Consider the following 21,030-nt stretch of genomic DNA (forward strand, 5'->3'; position numbering starts at 1 on the left):
TGAATTTTAATAAAGCCCTCCACGTCATTCTTATGCACCGTTCTAAGTGATAATATTAAGAATTGCAATAATACTGGAACTGGGGGACAAGCATACCAAGAAAGATCGATAATATGAAATAGACTTAAAAACCCAAAATTTGCAGAGGACAAAAACAAACCTGCAATCAACATGAACCTGATATCCATCTCCCCTCCTCATTTACCTCTAAGTAAATGAAGGCACTGAAACTCATATACAGACGTAGTCAACTGCTTTTAAGTTCATGTCTATTTATGTTATGGTTCAGAAATATTTGCACATCAAACCAGAAGCTGAGTTTACACCTGGGATCCCAAGTCTTTTGTAAATGTGAAGAGAGTCAATTCGGAATCAAAATGTCTTGAAGAAATGAGTCTTCCAGGAATCTTGCCAGTCCTTTTCCTCACGGTGACCTTAACTTTCAAACTGGAAGAGTATTTTCCTTTCCTGATTAATACTTCTGTAGGAGGATTAGTGAACTTTGGTCATGTATATGTCGGGACTAGCTGCCCCCCCTCTGCTATCAAGAACACTAGAGCCTGCTGCCCCATCATAAAAGGGTAACCCAGTATGGTAGACCAGTTTCAATGGCAAAGCTTACTCTACTCTCTGCTCCCCTGACTCCCCCATGAAAAACGTGGAGCTGATGTGTTCCAACATTACCAGTTCCCTTTCAAACAACACAGAAACCCTGCAGATGAACTACACACATCTGACTGAGGATTCCAGGAGGGCCACCCCCGCACCTAAACAGAGCCTTATTTCTAGACTTTTAGAATCAAATTAGAACATCCCGTCAGATACCGATTGGTGCAGGCGTTAATTTCAAGTACACTTAAATGTCTTCACATCGAGCTGCTTCCGCTATGTAATCACAATAATGAATAAACATGGGGTGCTTATAAAGGACCCGGGCACCACAAAACTGATCAATTGTTAATTCTCTAAAGTGACTATATGTGCCTTCTTTTGCAGTAACTCCATTAAGCTGTGTTTTTGGTGGGGAAAAAAATGCCCATGTCCTCTTCTCGCTGTCTCTGTAAAGAAAAAACTCAGGCATCACTCAGATCTGACCTAAGGCGTATCCTGATCTCGATTATTTCCTTGTACTGTCTCAACCCACCACTACCCACCACCTCCAACGAGTAACAAAATCGGCATGGCGTTCTATAAAAACATAGGCTGCGTGGTTAGTAGTTGCCAGAGGGCTTGAGACAGCCCTCACTAATATTAACAGCCAAAAGAACCACACTGTGTTATTTACTGGCTTATTATTTTGATCAAAGATCAATTTCTCAATGAGTATTTGACCCATGTCTCACTCAAACTCTTCAGTGTGGCAGGATGAGGACTTTTAGAGCTTCTCTCTGGAATCAACATGTTTGTTACTTAGCTCTTATTCCCCATTCTTCCTGGGCCATACACAGGAGGAGTCCAGTCAATCTTTCCTGAAATGGAAGAATGGATACTCTACTGAGAGCTTTGGCTCTACCGCACTGCCTGGGTTCAACTCATGGCTCTTTCACAAGCTACCTGTGTGCCGACATGCCAACGCGCCTCACTTCTCTCATGCACAGGATAGAGATGATGACCGTAGCTACCTTGTAGGGCTTGAAGGAGGATTAAATCAGACAGTGCACTAAACTACAGCCTCTATGGAAAACAGGATGGTTTCAAAAAATTCAAAATAGAATTACCGCACGACCTAGCCATTCCACTTCTGAGTATTTACCCAAAAGAAATGAAAGCAGAGACTCCAACAGATATTTGTTCACCCAGGTGCATAGCGCCATTATTTGCAATAGCCAAAAGGTGGAAGTTAACCTAAGTGTCCATGGACGGATAAATGGATAAACAAAATGTGGTGTATACGCACAGTGGAATAGATCCAATCTTAAAAAGGAAAGACATTCTGACACACACTACAACATGGATGAACCTTGAAGACATCATGCTAAGTGAAATGAGCCAGTCACAAAAGGATAACTAATGCATGATGCCAGAGCAGCTCAATTCATGGAGATACGAAACAGAATCGTAACTGCCAGGGGCTGCAGGGCGGGGACATGGGGAGTTGTCCTTTGACGGGTACAGAGTTTCAGTTTTCCAAGATGAAAAGATTTCGGTGGATAGATGGTGGTGATGGTTGCCCAACAATGTGAATGGACTTAATACCACTGAACTGTATACTTTAAAATGTTTAAGTAGGTAAATTTTATGTTATTTGTATTTTACCACAATTTTTGTAAATGTTTAGTGCAGTAGCCAGCAACATCCTTACTCAACAAATGATAGCCATTGTTACTACCATACATTTTTGAAAGGTCAACAAAGCAAATATTTAACAAACATTCCCTAATGTAAAGATGGCAAATACCAGCAGAAAACTCTAGTGAAAGAGACATTGGCTATCAATGTCCAACTCCATTTAAATGTCTCCTTGCCCACCCCGCTCACCCCTACCCCTACATGACCTTCTTGGGGATGTTTAAATGTTAACCAGTTTCCCAAATCTCCTCAGCTGATCATCAAGGCCCTAGGCTTTGAGGTGGTGGAAATGCAGCACACGTAGAGAATGAGACCGGTACCAAGGGACAGACTCACAGCCATCCCCCAGCTTGCTTAATGGAGCTCCGTGCTCCTGAGCTGACCCGACGGTCTGCAAAGAGCAGGACGGAGCGCAAGAAAGATGGGAGTTTTATCCTGGGAGCACTGGGCTCATGGTCACCAATTTTATGGCTCTTTTGATTTGTGCCTACGATGTGTGTGTGTGTGTGGATGTGTGTGTGAGAGAGAGAGAAGGAATTAATCCAAAAATACAGATGAAGAAAGCTGTGTGTCTCCGATGTGAAGCCCGCTTGCATAATCAGTTCTGAAAGCAGAGAAAAGGTAACAGATGTTTACATTATCATCTGGCTGCTTCTGGTAGAGCTGCCAAATGATTTAACTAATAAGGAAGATGGCAAGATCGAGGGGCCCCTGTGATTTGTTGCCCCACTGATACGTGCAGAGAATTCACCCCAATAATATTTTCTTTGGTTGGTCTCAATTAAACACCTCTTTGTATAAATTATTTTGTCCTTCAAGGTACTTTAAATCTTAAACTGGACACCAAAAAAAAAAAAAAATAGGGAGAACTCAAGGACTCGTTCCAACACTAACATCATGAAACTTGCTGTCTTTGGCAAAGGGGAATGCATTAAGATGAATTTTTAAATAGCATAACATACAGTCATGAAGACTCTGGGCTCCCAATGCAGGGGATCCGGGTTCGATCCCTGGCCAAGGAACTAGATCCCACGTACATGCTGCAACTAAGGAGCCCGCGTGCCACAACTAAGACCCTGCACAACCAAACAAATAAATATTTTTCAAAAAGAAAAAGAATGGCATATAGCTCTTTTCACTGATTCACCATCCTTCCTAGAATGGCCCCAGAGCATATCTGAGTCTCATACGAATGCATGTAAAATGGTCACCACTGCACAGGAGGTCTCCACAGTCAAGGGGATTTTGCCTGACAGTGTGGATGTCACCTGACCACGTGGACGTCAGCCTCCTTTCCCAGCTGTGGGTTCACTAAGGGCCCTCCAGTAGCCCTTTGCCAAGTAAACAAAACAGGACACAGATTATAGGATGTATGACCCCATTTATCTAAATGATTTGGTCTAAATGTCTGTATATGGATAAAAGCAGAAGAAGGGAATTGGAAATAAATTTACTGAAATATAAAAAGGAATTGTCTCAATGTCAGGGTTGGGTTCATTTTTCTTTCCATTTTATACCCTTCCATAGTGTTTAAATTTGCTACCCCAAACATGTATTACCTTTATAAATTTATTAGAAAGAGAGAGAGAAACAGAGAACTCTACAAAACAGAAGCCTAGAGTGATTAGAAGAATCCTGGCTTATATATTTAGAGACCTGGGTTCCCTGCCAGACATAAGGTGCTGGGGACACTGATAAGCCATTTCATGACTCTGGGCCCAAAAAGTTGCACTTCAGCGGCATTTCTCAACCTCAACACTACTGACATTTTGGGCTAGAGTATTCTTTGCTGCAGGGGCCGTCCTGTGCATTATAGGATGTTCAGCAGCATCCCTGGCCTCTACTTACTAGAGACCCACCTAACTCCACCCCAACTTGTAACACCAAAAATGACTCCAGACACGGACAAATGTCCCCGGAGGAGCAAAACTGCCCCCAGTTGAGAACCACTGCCCTAGATGATCTTTAGGTTTCTTCCTTGCTGGAAACCTTCCTTGATTACTTTAGGAGCTGTGTCTAAAGTCTGAAGTTTTAGGCTCAGTGAGGTACAAGGAAGTACCTTGGTTATAACAAGGACACATCAATATTTTAATGATTCATTAAGCACAGGATGATATGAAAATGAATAAAGAAGTAAAAAACATGAATTTGCAGAGAAAACTTTATGACACATGGCACAGATGTAAAACTAAGAGAATTCAAGCAGTCACAGTGCTTGTTACAAAACTAATAATAATAGTAACTCTAGCTTTTGACAGTTCCACCTTTAGAGTTAAGACAAGTGAAATGCTGCAGAAACATTCACCTGCGTTCTAGTTTGGAATGAACTTACAGCACGAACAAAGCTAACACAGGTTATTTTTCCTGCAATGCTGTATTTTTATTTTTTTTAAAATGCTGCTGCTCTCTCTTTACTTTATAAAAATACAAAGACATCTTCCTATCTTTCTGAAAGGGATATTTTACTCTTCTGCACTAACAATACTAAAAACAATCCTATAAAAGGAGACAAATTATCCACATCTTTACCATCTTTCTAAACACGGCATCTTCCTTTTATTTGACATTTTATTAACAAGAGCTTCCTAATACCTGACACTACCATATCTCTGGATGAAAATTATTTATGCTCATGCTAATGACTTGCTACTGTAAGATCCTGCCATCTTTTGGATTAAAAAGAATGCCAAAAAAAGATCCAACCTGGTTTTAAATGCATGAATCTTTCAAATTCAGTAGTTTATCTATATAAGCCAGTTATTAATCCTATACCGGGCACACACTAAGTGTTCAGCAGAGGTAAGATACCATTATCAATATTCACAACCATGCTAGAAAAGAGTTTTATTCCAAATCACTGGTTCGGTTTTACAACAACTAGAAAGTACAAAGTATGAAAGAAGAATCTATCACACAATGAATGAATGTTTTGAGTTCTCAGACCTTAAATGATGTCTCATTTTATCATCTGTGTCTTTTCCTGTGCTCAAATAGGTCCAAATTTAGTCACTCTACCCAATCCTCATCCACCATCACCTCCCAGATAAATGTCTCTTTTATAACTGCAGATACTATAACTGCAGATACTATGACAGCTACCAGGGAGTGACCGAAACTAACCTGTGCATACAGTTACCAAATCCTGAGCTGGGTTCAACTAGCATAATGTTCTAACTAACTGAGCCTTGATAATGTAAGAAGTGGTGTGGTCCTCCTCCATGGAGACAGCTGAAATGCGGGGTCCTAGCACATCACAATAGCCATTCCCTGTAGGTCTTCGTTGGAAAGAGCAGTGGGCTAGGAGTAAGGACCCTGGGATTCTAAGCCCACAGTGGATGCAAGTCACAACACCTCCTACCCTTGGTCTTCTGGAAAGCTGAACTCTGAGGTACTTTCCAGATTTAAAATTCTATGAGCCTTTGAATCTTTCCTTAAACCACATTGCACAGTTAAATTTAATGTTAAACACACACACACACACACACGCCCTCTTAACTGACTTTATGGAGGAAAATGGGTTTAACTTGAATGGCCACTGCAAAACAAGAAGAGTGGTTTTTATTTTTCCAATAGATATTAAATACACGGAAAGCCAAAATTAATTTTACCTTGTGAGAGGTGGGTTGCTGGAGTTCACAAAGTGAGTGAGCTGTTATTACAAAGCCCAACTCCACACACCCATTCAAGCCTACGTCTGTAAGTAAGGGCTGCCTAAGGAGGACATGAGCTTTCTCTAATAATGTTTTCAAAACAAATAATTATGAAGTCATTACAGCAGCCAAGATCACTGCACCAACCCATTTGTGGATACCTTTTTCCTATTGCCTGTCCCCTTGCCCTCAATCCTGTATCTTCTCAACAAATTAGGATAAAGTACACTACGATCTCCCAGTCATTTATGATTGGCTTCAGGCCTTGTAGTTATGTTGTTAATCCTTAGCAGATTTATATCCAGCGCCTGATGAAATGCACACATGTACACAAACAAATAAGTCCATCACCTCGATGTTCCATCTATCTCGAGGACAAAAAAAAAACAAAACAAAGGGTTAGTCCATTTATTATGACGTCTCTCCATATCTATAAAGAAACAGAGCCAAAATGCAGGATGAAAAACTCCCAGAGAGGAAGAAAGCATAAGGGGAAATGTACTTATGCCAATACTGCAGAGATCTATAAAACTGGAATCCGAGAATTTTATTATTAAGTTAAGCTTCTTAGTATAGAAATCCCCAAAACTCTCCAACTGGGCAATTAATTGAGAGTTAGGAAGAGCCCAAGGACTTCCCTCTTTTTCTGATTCATCACAGGCAATATAGAAACCCTTGCTGAATATGATAATGTGATTTTGTCAATGCATGTTCCAATCAGATAGAGGATTGGCTGGTGATGATGTCATACCCATGGGTTAATCTCCAGTGAATGCAGTTTTAATATCATATGCACCAACACATCATTTACATAACAAAGTATTTTTATTAAGTGTTCCAACAAATGAGCTGTTCAGATAAAAGCAGCTATTAGAGAAAGGCTACGTGCCACTGAAAAGTAGGTACGGAGACAAAGCAAAGAATCTTTGTGTGTGCGTGTGTGTGTGTGTGTGTGTGTGTGACTACATGGAACTAGGTCATCAAACAAAACACCTCTCTAAAAAGAGCCAAAAAAGAATAGTGAAATTCAAGTGACCTAGAACCTTCTAGTACTAGAAATATGGAAATGTTGCCACCAATGAGAAATATTCAATAATCAAGATGATTTGTAGGGTTTTTGTGTGTGTGTTTGGGGGAGAAGTAAAAGAATTAGTCATTCAAAAATAAATGAATTGGCAGCCACTGCTTTTCTGGGAAGAGCAATTTTCTTATATTTTAACAGGGAAAACTGGCCACATCAAATCGTGGCTTAAAACCTTACAATAAATTTCAAAGGTTAAGACGGTATAGAGGAAAGAGAGCAAAGTCATCCAAAGCTGAAAAATTAGAAGAACTGAGGAAGAAAACCTTGAAATCCAGCTTTTGGTGATGAGAATATTGATCAAGAAATGTCTACACAGATAAAGAAAGCTCTTTGCACAAATGAGCAATGCCAACACACACGGTCAGTTTGGGAGGACATAAGTCATCATTAGCCATAATGATTCTGAAAACTGCTCTCACACCGCCTTATTAAGATCTGTATTTCCAGTCAAAAGGAAGTGTTGGGCTTCCACACTGATTTACGACTGCAAACTTAGCAGAAATGCTCCTCAGTGTAAAACCCACAATGAACTGTTGAAGAATTCTTCAAGTCACACATCTATCCTCAAATGACTGAGGGGAAAATGCAGGTTATATTGGGAAATGGACATTCTTCAGTTATTTTAGACTTTTGTTTGTTTTTAAATCCAGGTCCTGCCTGAACTGGGCTCAGACACACAGACAAATTGCCCTCGCCTCACTGCCCCTCAGCAAGTGGCCTGGAGGGGGCCACTATGATCAGAAAACTAAGCCATCAACGCGCACAAGTTTGGGCATCTGGGTCTACAGGTAGGGGCTTCGGGTTGTTGTGGACAATCCCCAGACCACGGATATTACAGAAAGAATCAGACCGAGGCTTCGAACATGTCATTCCCACACACCGGGGTCGCCTGTCACATCATATCAACCTTGCCCGTCTCAGAGGGACAGCCGTTGAAAAGTTAAAGGGGAACCGAGTACAGGGATACAGACGCTTCGCCAAGGGGGTCCTTAAATCCTGTGGGGGGATGGGCACATGGGTAGGTTTCAGCGAGTAACCATGAACGTATGCATATACATCTTGCTGAGAAGTTGATTCATAGCTTGGGTAAGGCTCTCACAGGGGTCCGTGGAGCCCCCAAGCGTTACGTGATACTGATGCAGGAGAAAAACGCACCAGGGGCACCGTGTCTGGCTGGGGCTGCCTCCGTAGGTGCGGTATATCAGACTTTCCACTCCATCCTCCCCGAGGATGAGCTCATAGCTTAGGGTTAAAGACGCCCTCCCTTCCAGGAACGGACTGACAGGGCAAATAAAACAACAGCGGACGAAATTGAAAAAGAGGGAAAGAAATTTAAACACGCCGGCTTGGTGGACAAATCCGAGGTACCTAAGGTGGGAAGAGACGGAACTTCCAGACCCGCTCCAGTTCACCACTTGCGCGGAAGCTTTGCGCTCGCAACTGGAAGACGTGCCCCGGGCTCACGGAGCGTCCTTCCAGCAACAGCCCAGCAACCAGGGGTTCAGGTATAGGCTAACCTGCTCCCTCCTGCAGGCCCTTATACGGACGCCGGCTCAGACCTAAGGGATGAAACCCCAAGGCTGGCTTCTCCAAAACAAGAGCTTGCCCTCCCCCTCCTCATATCTATCCATTAAGTGATCTCTCCCCGCATCCACGGAGCACCCCCAGTATCTCTGAATAGCAGACACAAACCCCGAAGTTGGAAGCGTGCCGCAAATCCCCACTTCGCAGCGCTGCTTCCAACTTCGGAGTGCACGGCAACTACCGCACAGAAGGTCACTCCCGCACTCCAGAGCGCCAGGATGAGCGGGCGAGCAGAGTCAAGCAGGTATCAGCCCGAGAGGCAGCTGCTGCCCAGGAGACGTACCCTGAGCATGGGGTCCAAAGCCACCCCAACTCCATCTTCCCACCCCCTCCTTTCCCTTTCAACCTTCCTTATTCGACTAAAGCCGGCAGCCAAGTCGGAACTGCGCGCCCAGGGCGAGGCACCAATCTCCGCACCGGATCCGCAGGACGCTCACCATGCCGCCTCCTAGCAGATGTCCCGGGAGTGGCCCATCATCTCCGCAGGCTCGCTGTGAAAGGAAGCTCCCAAGTCTCTCTGAAGACAAGTCCGAAACTGCATCTGGAAAACCAACGTCTGCTGAAGCAGCGGCTTCGACTCCACTCGTCCGGTCTGGCGACAGCACCGCACCAACCCGTGCGCCCCGTCCAGGATGGCGAGCAGCCAGCAGTGCCGAGCAGAGCCAGGCGAGCGCACCCGCGGGGAGGGGCCGGGCCGCCGCGGGCTGCGCTGATTGGCCAGACTGGTTGGCTACCCACGCCCCCCGCCCTGCCTGGTGGTCCACGTGGGCTGGCCCTCTCCCCGCCCCGTACCCCTGATCTGTCAGGGTGCTGGACTCCCGGTGCCTCTCCCGAGCGCCTCGCTGTGGCCACCACTCACTGCGTGCTGGGGAAAGCTCTTCTTTCTAACTGAGAGCCTCGCTGAGCCCTGCTTCAGCAAGAGGAATTTAGGGTTCGGCTCCCAATCGAAAACAATCCCCACACACGGTGCCCCCATCGGAGGACCCAAAGCAGTTTGCAAACAGGCTTCCTTAGCAGCCCTGTGCGTAGCACATGCATAACTAATCCAGCTTCTTATGTAACTTACTTGCAAGGAAAAGGAGGGAAACCTGCACAGTTATTACCTAAATACTTTCTTACTTTAAAAATTATGAAAGTACAGCTAAGGGCTTCCTTGGTGGCGCAGTGGTTAAGAATCCGCCTGCCAATGCAGGGGACACGGGTTCGAGCCCTGGTCCGGGAAGATCCCACATGCCGTGGAGCAACTAAGCCTGTGCGCCACAACTACTGAAGCCCGCGTGCCTAGAGCCCGTGCTCCACAACAAGAGAAGCCACCGCAATGAGAAGCCCGCGCACCGCAACAAAGAGTAGCCTCCCTCCCGGCAACTAGAGAAAGCCTGCGTGCAGCAACGAAGACCCATCGCAGCCAAAAATAAAATAAATAAATAAAATTTAAAGAAAAAAGGAAAGTACAGCTAAGACTTCTTTGCCTCACACCCCATACCAAATCCTCTTCCCTCTCCCTTCCCCAAGTAACAGCAATAATCCGCAACACTTATATAGTATTCACTTTACAGAGAACACCTCATCTGATCTCCATTTTATAGACAAGAAAACTGAGGCACAGACACATTCAATTACTTACTGAAGATCACACAGTTAATCAGTGGTAACTGTAATTTGAACTCTGGAAGTCTGGTTGCAGAATCCATATTCTTTGATATTCAAAGTGTAATCCAGAAGAGGCATCCCCTGAGAACTTGTTAAGAATGAAGACTTTCAGACCCCATCCAGAATCAGAATCTTCATTTTAACAAGATCCCTAGGTGATTATCTGCATAAAGTTTGAGAAGCATTGCCCTCTATCACTGTGGGGTTCACTGTCATTGGTTTGCCTTACCTTCTGGTCCTCTTACTCTGCATTGACATACCGTTATGCATCATCTTGCCCCAGTTGTACTCCAAAATATATTTGCCCTTCTCTGAGCCTACTGCTTGAACTACTGCAGGCTTCCTGCCTCTGTTCCCCATGCCTTTGTTCTACAACACACACGTCATGCCATACGATTTTATGTATCGTTTAACCTTTTTTCAGTCGTTTGCTCTTTTAGTCTCAGAGTTGGGGCTCTGCAGCCAAAGAGCGTCGTATTACCAAGACGTCAACAGTCTAAGAGGGAATTCAAGCATCAGAGGCAGGGCTTGATCCTTGAGGAGTCCCTCAACACTGAGATTCTTCGGAGGACAGGGCAGATCCAAGGAAAGCCTGAAATTACATGCCAGGAGATGCCAGAGGTCTCTTCTGACAGCATTCATTCATTCACCTAGTGAAACTGAAGGCATACTCTGTGTCAGGCACTGTAACAGGTGCTGGTATATACGGAAGTAACAGAAGTAAATGAAACAGTAAAAATTCCTCCTCCCATGGAGCTTACCTTCTAGTGAGGGAAGATAAACAATGAAAACCGTACATAAGTGAAGTACACAGTATGGTAGAAGGTGTGTCACAGAGGGAAATAAAGTGCAGAAAGGGAAATGAGCTCAAGGAGGTCGTGATTTTAAACACAGAGGTCAGGCTAGTTCTCAGTGAGAAGATAACATGGGAACAAAGACTTGGAAGAGCTGAGAGCACAGCTCATTTGGAAGAACAGCCATGCAGTCACCAAATATTGATTGATTGAGGACTGTGTGTCAAGCATGGGTCTGTGTGTTTACTTAAGTCCTGCTGTATTTCATAGGTCTAAGTTTCCCTGGACTGAAGTTTTCTTGTCCTGGTGGGGAAAAATATGCAAGCGATTTTGTGTGGCTCAAACTACTATCATATTTTCCCATCCTGGACGCTTAGGATTGTTAGGGGTTTGTGTCCCCAAAATTCATACGTTAACATACTAACCCCCAGTACCTTGCAATGTGACCTTACTTGGAGACAGGGTCTTTACAGAGGTAATCAAGTTAAAATGAGGTGATATGGGTGGGCCCTAATCCAATGTGACTAGTGTCCTTATCAAAAGGGGAGATTTGGAGACAGACAAATTCAGCCCTCGGAGGGAACCAGCCTTACCAACTTCTTGATCTAAAATGACTACTTCCAGAACTGTGAGATAATAAAATTCTGTTGCTTAGGCCACCCACTTTGTGGCACTTTGTTACAGCAACCTAACAAACTAATACAAGTATGTTTCTAAGGTAAGATGATACTCTTGTGACTCACCTACAAATTTCCAATGACCTTTATGGCTTTTGTGTATTAACAAGAAGCCAAAATGATCTGAGTTGAGATTTACCAACCAAACCACCACAAGAAAAGGCAAATTATTATTTTTTTAAAAGCCAAAGGAGCCCCAATTACTCAATTATTTCTTCATCGACTATCCAATGCCTGCTATCTGCCAGGCTCTGAGATATGGTGACAAACAAGGTGGACGTGGTCCCTGCTCTCATGACTTGTGTATATCATTATGGTGAGAGTTGGACGGTAAACAAATCAACAAACATAAACACGCTAATTCCAGAGCAGAATAAGTGCTTAAAAGAAAAGAAAAGAAGGCTAGAGAATTAAAAGAACAAGGGGATGGGTTTAATTTTGATTGGCTGCCCAGGGAAGGTTCCTATGAAGGGAGTGAGTTTTGAGCAAAGACCTCCGTGACAAAGGCCATCCAAGCAAAGATCTGACAAAAATTGTTCCAGGCAGAAATAACAATTCCTCTTCTAAGAAAACGTCCATGCCATTTACTCTGTACCACTCTTCCTTTCTCTCTTTGCTACCCAATTTGCATCCTTTGAGATGGTACAAAATCAGTCAACGTCTTTTTGATAAAAATGGGGTCAAAGTACTTATCTTCTTATGTAAGAACCCGTGAAGGTCGTACCAACAGGGTTTTGCACACACACTCTCACAAAACATCCCGTGATGTGCCTCTGTGCTTACAGGTAGTGACATCACGTGAGTTGAACATTGTGTTTATTTTCCTCATTTGTATAACATCTAGCCTACGACCAGGCATGATTAATCAATATGCTGATGAGTGACTGTGCCTCCGAAAGAACATTCTGAATCTCCCAGGCCTATTTTTAAAATGCTCTTATTATCAAGTGAAGCTTCAGTTCTAAATTTTTGCGATGCTCATGTACTCTGAAGGTAATTTTTACTTAAGAGACTAATAAAAAGAACAACATTAATCGGGGGCTTGAATGTGGCTCACTCTGCTAAGTGCTCCCATGGACTGTTATCTCCATCACCCTACAAGGGAAATTCTTTTTATAACATCCGTTTCACAGATGGGAAAACTGGGGATCAAAAAAGGTAAAGTAATAGGCCCAGGGTTAAAACCACTATGGAATTGCAGACTTAGGCTTCGAGCTAGTCTCTTTCATTGTGAGGCTTGCGCTAGGGTGCATGAGCTGAAAGCAAAAAGCATTTGTCTATTCTTTTGCATTTGTCTTTGAAATGTTCAAAGCACTGTTTTCTAACTTCTTTTTTTTTTTTTTTTTTTTTACATGCCAGCCCTCTAGCTTTCAAGTTCACTTTTCTAGCCAGATATTTGCTTTGCTTTCTCTTGCTTCAAACCGGGGACTGCAAGAACTTTGATAAATGAAACGACAGATACACTTTTTGTTTTCAGCCTGTTTTTCAGCATCCTCTGAGGAAACATGCGTCAAGCTTCTTAGAGGTCAGCCTACTTTGACAGACATCCGTATCTCATACACTGACAGCTCCCCGTCACCAAGAGGTTCCCTCCTCTCGCTCAACTCATAGAGAAAATCGTGCCCCCTGCCAGACCAAGTGCTGTGCACAATGCAGGATGCCAGCTCTCGCCCTCTTTACACAGATACTAATAGATCCTCCTGGCTGAGAGTGAACATCTAAAGACGGCTTCAGCTGGCCTTTGCGAATCGTTTTCTGTTCTCGTGGCTTCGCCACAGTCCTGCTCAGTGAGAACGCCTGGGGAACTTGCAGTGGTGAAAAGATGTGAGGTACCTCTCGCCGGATCCCGGATTCCCCTGCCTCGCTCAGAGAGTAGGCAGCCATTTTGTCAGTTCAATGACTTCCTGCCTGGGATGCCTTGGTCAGGCTTGCTCTAAACTTCCGGAACTCGGACAAGGTATCTGGCTGTTCACTTTGGAAAGCTCGGGTGGGTTTCACTATCCTCCCCTTTGCTGGCCACAACTCCTTCAATAATTTATGCCTTGGAAAAGCACAGCACTTCAGGGTAAATTAGCCTAAGAAGGATTTATGAAACCACAGTGGGAAGGCATTTTTAGACATCGAACAAGAGCTGGTGCATGGAGCATTCTGAGCTAGTTCCAGGCAGGACCAACCTCAGGTAGAATCGTCAAAGAAATAATGCTCCTTTTGGTACCCTTTCTTCTTCCCAGCCCTTCGACCCAGCATCTCCCAATGTGGTCATACTCCCCCAAGCTAGGCAGAAGACTGTTGCTGTCATTCATTAATTCATTCTTTCATTGATTCTTTTATTAATTCATATAAAATTTTTGTCAAAGACATATGTGTACATCCATGCTCATAGTAGCCTTACTCACAATAGCCAAAAGGTAGAAGCAATCCAAGTGTCCATAAATGCATAAACAAAATGCGATATAGACATACAATGTAATATCATCCAACCTTTAAATGAAGGAAATTCTTACACATGCTACAAGGACGAACCTTGAGGGCATTATGCTAAGTGAAATAAACCAGTCACAAAAACACAAATACTGTATAATTCCTTTTGTATGAGGACCCAGAGCAGCCAAGTTTATAGAAACATAAAGTGGAATGGAGTGGAGAGGTGGTGGGGATAATGGAGAGTTACTGTTTAATGGGTACAGAGTTTCAGTTTTGCAAGATGAAAAGTGTTCAGGAGATGGATGGTGATGATGGTGGCAACCAATGTGAATGTACTTTGTCACTGAACTATACCCTTAAAAAATGGTTGTGAGTGGGCTTCCCTGGTGGCACAGCGGTTGGGGTTCCACCTGCCGATGCAGGGGACGTGGGTTTCTGCCCCAGTCTGGGGGGATCCCACGAGCCGTGGAGCGGCCCACGAGCCATGGCTGCTGGGCCTGCGCATCCAGAGCCTGTGTTCCACGGTGGGAGAGGCAACAACCGTGAGAGGCCCACGTACCGCAAAAAAAAAAAAAAAAAAAAAAAAAAAAAAAAAAAAATGGTTGTGAGTAAATTTTATTTTATGTGTATTTTATCACAATTTAAAAAATTTTTTCAAACCTAGTGAAAATTCTTCTAAATCAACCTAAAATGGAAAGTTTTTCAAGCTTAAAATGTGAGATGTGATTCAATTTGTATCACAACTTACCAGACTTAGACTAAACACACTTTCATGTAAACAAAATTTTTTTAAACTTTGTGTGTGTGTTCTAGACATTGTACCAGGCAATCTAGATGCAGTTGTAAAAGACATTCATAACCCCTGACCTCAAAAAACTTAACAAAAGAATACCATGATGACCTGATAGAATCCCTTACTCAGTTCATACTTTCTCCCTCCAATGAATACTTATTGAGTTTCTACTATGTGATAGGCTCTCTGTTATCTGCTCAGATACATTGGTGAACAAGATAGACAGAGACCCAGTCCTTACAGGGCTGCCAATCTAGCAGGAGAGAAAAATAATAAACAAGAAATTAATGTTTCTCTAACCCCTCTTCTCCATCTAAATTTACTGATTCTCACTTAGCCTCTTTCACGAACGACCTTATGAGGTCTACTAGTGATACCCAAGTATAAAGCTTCTAACTGTCATCCCTTCACTATTTGTAACATACACCTGCGGTAACATTAGAAACAATATATTAATGCAGTTTTTTCCAAATGTGGCTTGCATCCCGAAGATGGTTTGCAAAATGATTTTAGCTAAAACACAGAAGAATTATTTTAACAGTTGTAACTTATTTTAATGTATATTAGGAAAAAAAGTTAAATGATAATATCAAACCTGTGATTTTCTGAAAAATGTTATGTAGAATGAGGCTAAATTAAAAGGTGATTCCAATTGAAGACAAGTGTTATGATAACAATAATAATTTAGGCATATGGCAAAATCAGGAAGGTGAGACCCAACAAAATCAGGAAGAGAGCTGACATTTGTAAAATTAGGAGCGACTCTATTAGCAGAAATGCTTGACCAATGATAGGCTGATGAGAATGATATTCTGGGTAAATACAGGTTTTATAGTCACCTTTATACCTCACCACAGGCCTAGCCTGGCTCCAATGTTCACGTTCTCCTCCTCTTTCTAACTCTGCAGCTCTTAGAGGCAGCCACCCCACATCACACTGAGTGATGACATGTACTATGACTCTCTTCCTTCCCCATTCACCAGCTCAGCTTCTTCTGAAAAGACACAATCCAGAGGAGGATGGTGGTGAAGAATGGAAGATGGTCAAATATCTTTGGTGCTTGGGTTCTCAGCATGCTGAGTTTGTATCATGCAAATTGATACTGTAGCAAACTAACAGTGGAAACAATAATCCCATTTCCATCCTTACCTGTCTTATTTACTCTCTTGCACTAGACGTCTAGTGCAAAGTTTTGGGCAAAGCAGAAAAATAAGTATTGGGTTTTATTCCAACTTTCTTTTCACCTGCCCTACTTTAATACATGCAAAAAAAAAAAAACCCCACACACCAGTTGACTTTTATTTTTGGACCTGAATTTTTTTGCCTCTACCTATTTAGTAAAAGGTCATGAATGTTAAAGTAGGATTTAAAAGGCTTCACTTGGACTTCTGACATTTGGAACACCCTTGATCAGGGACTTACCCACCATGGAAGCCAAATCTATCAATAGACCTCAAATCCCATGGATTTAAAGACAGTGAAGGACTAGACGTTTGCCTGCCTGCCAAATCTCCCCTTATGAGAAAGCATACTAACCAGAACTCTTGACTGCAAGTGACAGAAACTCAACACAAACTGACATAGGCTGAAAGGGGTAACTGTCTGTTTACGTAACTGAGATGCTCCAGAAGTGTTATTGGATACTGGTACTTAAGGGAGGGCACATCTTCTCCATCTCTTGGCTTTGTTTTTCTGTTTTTTGTTTTTGTTTTTGCAGGGATGGGCCTCATCCTTCCCAACCAAGAGGAGGCTTCTTCCCAAAGGCAGGGAAGAAGTCCTTCAACAGCTCTGTGCCATATTTTTCCATCCAAATGACCCTAAATGCAACAAGAATTCTTCTTTAGCTTCAGGTTAAAGAAATCTGGCCCAGCTTGTTTCATAAGCCCATCTACATGCCCAGTTCGGGCAGAGGAGATGGCAGTCCCACCCTAATCATATTATAAATTCCTCCAAAAGAGAGAGTGCTGGACAATAAAAGCTCATGTCCAGGCAGGAATCTGCCCTACCTGCTGCCCTGATGGACCAACCCACACAACAACAGCTGATTAGATTAGTTTGGGCTCCTTAACCAGGAACTGTCCATCCATCCAATACTTCTGACTTGTGTGGCCCGGCTAGAAAAGCGGCATGGGCTAATCAGGCTTTTCCTCTGGAATCTGAAAATGGGAGCCCGAGGGACTGAACGTTTAGATGGGTCAGTTGAACTAAATGACATGACAGACAATTACAGGCAATGTGCAGCTAAAGCTATGAAGAAGCCAGCCTACAGAAACTGGAGATCAGAGCAGAGAGAAACATTGACTGTGAGACCACATCACTTCTGAATGACAGGTTCAGGGAGCTGCTGACTCAGCTTACTGATGGAGGTTCCGCATGTTGTGCACTCTACCAGAAAGAGAGAGATTGGGGCAGAATTGGGGGAGGTAACAGTGATTGTGCTTCTAGGTGCCATAAGATGAAAGGGACTCCTAATAGTTGGTTTTTGAGGGCTTGGTCATTTTTCTGCCATGCTTATGTGGTTTCATCCTCACAGTGTGCCCAGTCTGAAAAATTCAAGAGAATCTCCCTCTTACACATGAATTTCTAAGCAAGCCTTGCAAATGAGCACAGGCCTAAAGGGTCGGAAGGCAGAGAAGGAGGTGGAACTTCAAGAAGTGGGTGTCAGGTTGAATATGGAGACACCCCCAAGGCAACACTTCCACGCAATCTTAACAAACAAGGTTCCACATTGAGTCGATTTTGCCCCTGGTGAATTGAGGATATTCTAGCATTTTAATAAGATTTTTTTAAAGCAACACAAAATAAAGTATGATTCATCATGCCAGCACTTTATTTTGTAAGGTTATTAGCACACAGTGACGTACATTTTAAGGAATAAATAAATGTTCTGAGATGATTTTTAAAATGTTCCCTTTGCTTCCTTTTACTCTATGAACCTCCATCCTCGCCCAGAACAAATTTGAGCAGCTAGACAATATGCTTACCACCCTAGGGGGAAATACGGCAAAGCCAAACTCGGAGAACAAAGAGACAAAGCCATGGCTTGTGAGTTTCAAAACAGGCCGCTGAAACCCATGCCAGAGATAATAGTTGTGAAAGGGTTTCTGAGCCTCAGAAGCCAGGTTTCTGAATATCAGAAAGCCACAACATACTGTGAACAATAGATTGGAGAAAAAATAGCCTCCCCTCTAGCTTCTGGATAGAACAGAAGATAGTTCGCAAAGAAGAAAGTCAGTTGAGGGTGAGCGTTACCGAGAGAGACCGCTGTGGACAGCTGCCCCTGAGTTGTGTGAGGTCAACCAGAAGTCTGACCTAGAATGGAAACGCACAGGGCTCCTCAACCATGTTGCTATTGGCATTTTGGCTGGAAGATTCTTTGCTGGGGGGGCTGCCCTGGGCACTGTAGGATGTTTAGCAGGATCCTTGGCCTCTACCTGCTAGATGCTGGTATTACCTCCAAGTTTCGACTGCCAAAAATAACTCCAGACATTGCCAAAACTCTCCTGGGGGAGTGGAGAAAAATTGCTCCTGTGTGAAAACCAATGAGATAGAGAAAGAGAGAGAGATTCCACATACATACACACATGTATCTTCCTAATAAAAAAAAAGAAAAGTTGTATATTCTTTATACGGAAAACTGTAAGAACACACACAAAAATCACCCCCCCAAAATGATCTATACTCTACCCACTGAGAAACGATTATTGTTCATGTTTTGTCTACACACAATTTTTCATATACATATATGTATTTCCACATAACCCAAAGTGGGTCCATATAAACATATGTCTTATAATCGGCATTTTTTTTTACTTAACAAGATATCATGAACTTTCTTAGAGGTATAGCATTCCTTAACATACTCATAACATAATTTAATTAGCCAATCCCCTATTTCCAGACATTCAGGTTACTCCTGGTATTTCAGAAATCTTTGGTAATTCTTCGATGAACATCTTCATATCTTCCTTTGTTTTCTTAAGATAAATTCCTAAGGAATGTTCTTAACAGAGAAAACTGATATTTGGGGGTTGTATCTATAATATTTACTATTTTGCTGCTTTAAGTTATAATTGACTGATTTAAAATATACCTTTTATTCTTCTAGGGCTTTTACCTTTCCACAGTGCTTTCCACTTTACCAAGTATGCAAGGCAGCTACCAATTGCCCCTTTTTACTGATATGAAAACTGGTGTTCATGGAAGTTAAATGAATTGCCCACAGCAACACCATTATTTAGCAACACCATCTCACCTGAGCCCTGGGTTTTCGTTACTGCTCACATTGGTAAAACATATACCACCAAAATTGAAATAATCCAGAGGAGATCAGAATGTCCCCCGTTCACAGATGATGTGCAATTTTGTGAACACTAGGATGTTAGAATAATTCTTGTTTATGAGTTCTGTCTCTAAGTACAATTTTGTGTAGATTCCAGAGGTCCCAAAACATAGTCAAGGCTATGAAATCTTGCATGAGTGAATCTACCACTTCCCATGCAAAATTCCACAACCCATCTCATCTCCCAGTGCTGACTTAGAGGGATAATATTTAAAGATGCTAATTCCAACATCTGCTTCCTTTTTAATCCCTGAAGCCAAATTATGTTGGTACAGTCTGTTCTTCCTTCCAGTTATACTCTAACACAGATTTATTACCAATTAATTTCTTATAGAGGAGAAACAACCCCATTATAAGTATTTGAGGTAATGATATCTAAGTATTTTATATTGCTCTTACTATGAACAGTTAGAATACAGAGTGCATCCTGTGTTCATTACTTCTTAATGCTTGCATTCTTTTCCATGTTTTGATTCACAAAAAAGAAAAAAGAAAATGCTACCCACTGCCTAGCCATTTTTTAGGTTTAATGAGATTCTGAGGGGGAAAAGATTACAGCTTAATAATGTTTTAAGTGGTTTGTAGAAACATTCCTTCTACCATGGGCACAATTTTAAACCAAAGCCAACTTCTGCAGTGCCATTGAAGGCTAATGAATGCCTTAATAATATGCAGAGGAAAAACACCGATGATTCTAGATACAGAAATATCTGAGACCTCTGAAATATGATAACAACTCAACTGTACTCAGAGACAGAACTCCTAAGAAAGAATTATCCTACCATCCCAGTGATCCATTTCACTACCATTAATAATAAGTGATTTGGGCAGCATATGGGGAGGTAATTGACACTCACTGATTTGAGAGCTCGACTTTAAAGCTCCAGATAAACCTTGAACCAATTTCCCTCGGTTCTAATAATACCTAGAAAATGGGCACAATTTGGAACGTCATATAACTTTTCTATTTTCTAAAACCTGGTTGACGCCAATCCTCCCTCCAGCTAATTAAAACTCTTTTGCAACTTTGTACTTTTATTTCTTTTTTAACAAAGTATTCAACAGATTCATCTATAAATTTTACTTTACTTTTCCTGGTCACCTATCTAGTCCTAGGGACTGTTCTGTATGTGCCTGTGTGTGTGTGTGTGTGTGTGTGTGTGTGTGTGTGTGTGTGTGTGTGTGTGTGTGTGTGTGTGTGTGTGTGTGTGTGTAAGATTGTTACCTTCAAACATACTTGATTTCTAATAGTTAGATATCTAATTGTGTCTAACGTAATGTAATGTATTTACATTACACAAACCTGAAATAAACAGAGTTTCTTACAGTCTGGAAAACTCTAAGATGGTTTTTACTTGATCCTTGGAGTCTGGAACAAAGCGATACATTAGATGTGACACCGCCTGGGTGAAAAAGGCAAATATCAAATAGCATATACCGTTAGGGAGGGAGCTGTCAAAACAAGTGAAGAATCAACAGACAGGAAAATGCAGGGAGAGCAAAAATAAAAAGGAATGAAGTCCTGATACATGCTACAACACAGATGAACATTGAGAACATTGTTTGATTCTATTATTAAATGAAACCAGCCAGTTACAGAAGTCTACATACTGTATGATTCTATTTATCTGAAGTGTTCAGAATAGACAAATCCATAAAAAGAGAAAGTAGATGAGTACCCAGGGGCTGGGGGAAGGGGAAAGAGGAAGTGACTGCTAAATGGATAGAGGGTTTCCTTTTAGG

The 21,030-nt window shown here is 42.3% G+C and overlaps 1 protein-coding gene across 1 annotated transcript in view; it reads right to left on the minus strand.

Moving 5' to 3' along the window:
- TAFA4 (TAFA chemokine like family member 4) overlaps positions 1-9,058 on the minus strand; it is a 174,838-nt gene extending 165,780 nt beyond the window's left edge. Inside the window, exon 1 of the mRNA XM_079935047.1 lies at positions 9,045-9,058. The gene's annotated coding sequence lies outside the window, so the exon portion shown is untranslated. The remainder of the gene's footprint in view (positions 1-9,044) is intronic.
- Positions 9,059-21,030: the final 11,972 nt, after the last annotated feature.

This window comes from Stenella coeruleoalba, assembly GCF_951394435.1.
Source record: "Stenella coeruleoalba genome assembly, chromosome: 10".
NCBI lineage: Eukaryota > Metazoa > Chordata > Mammalia > Artiodactyla > Delphinidae > Stenella > Stenella coeruleoalba.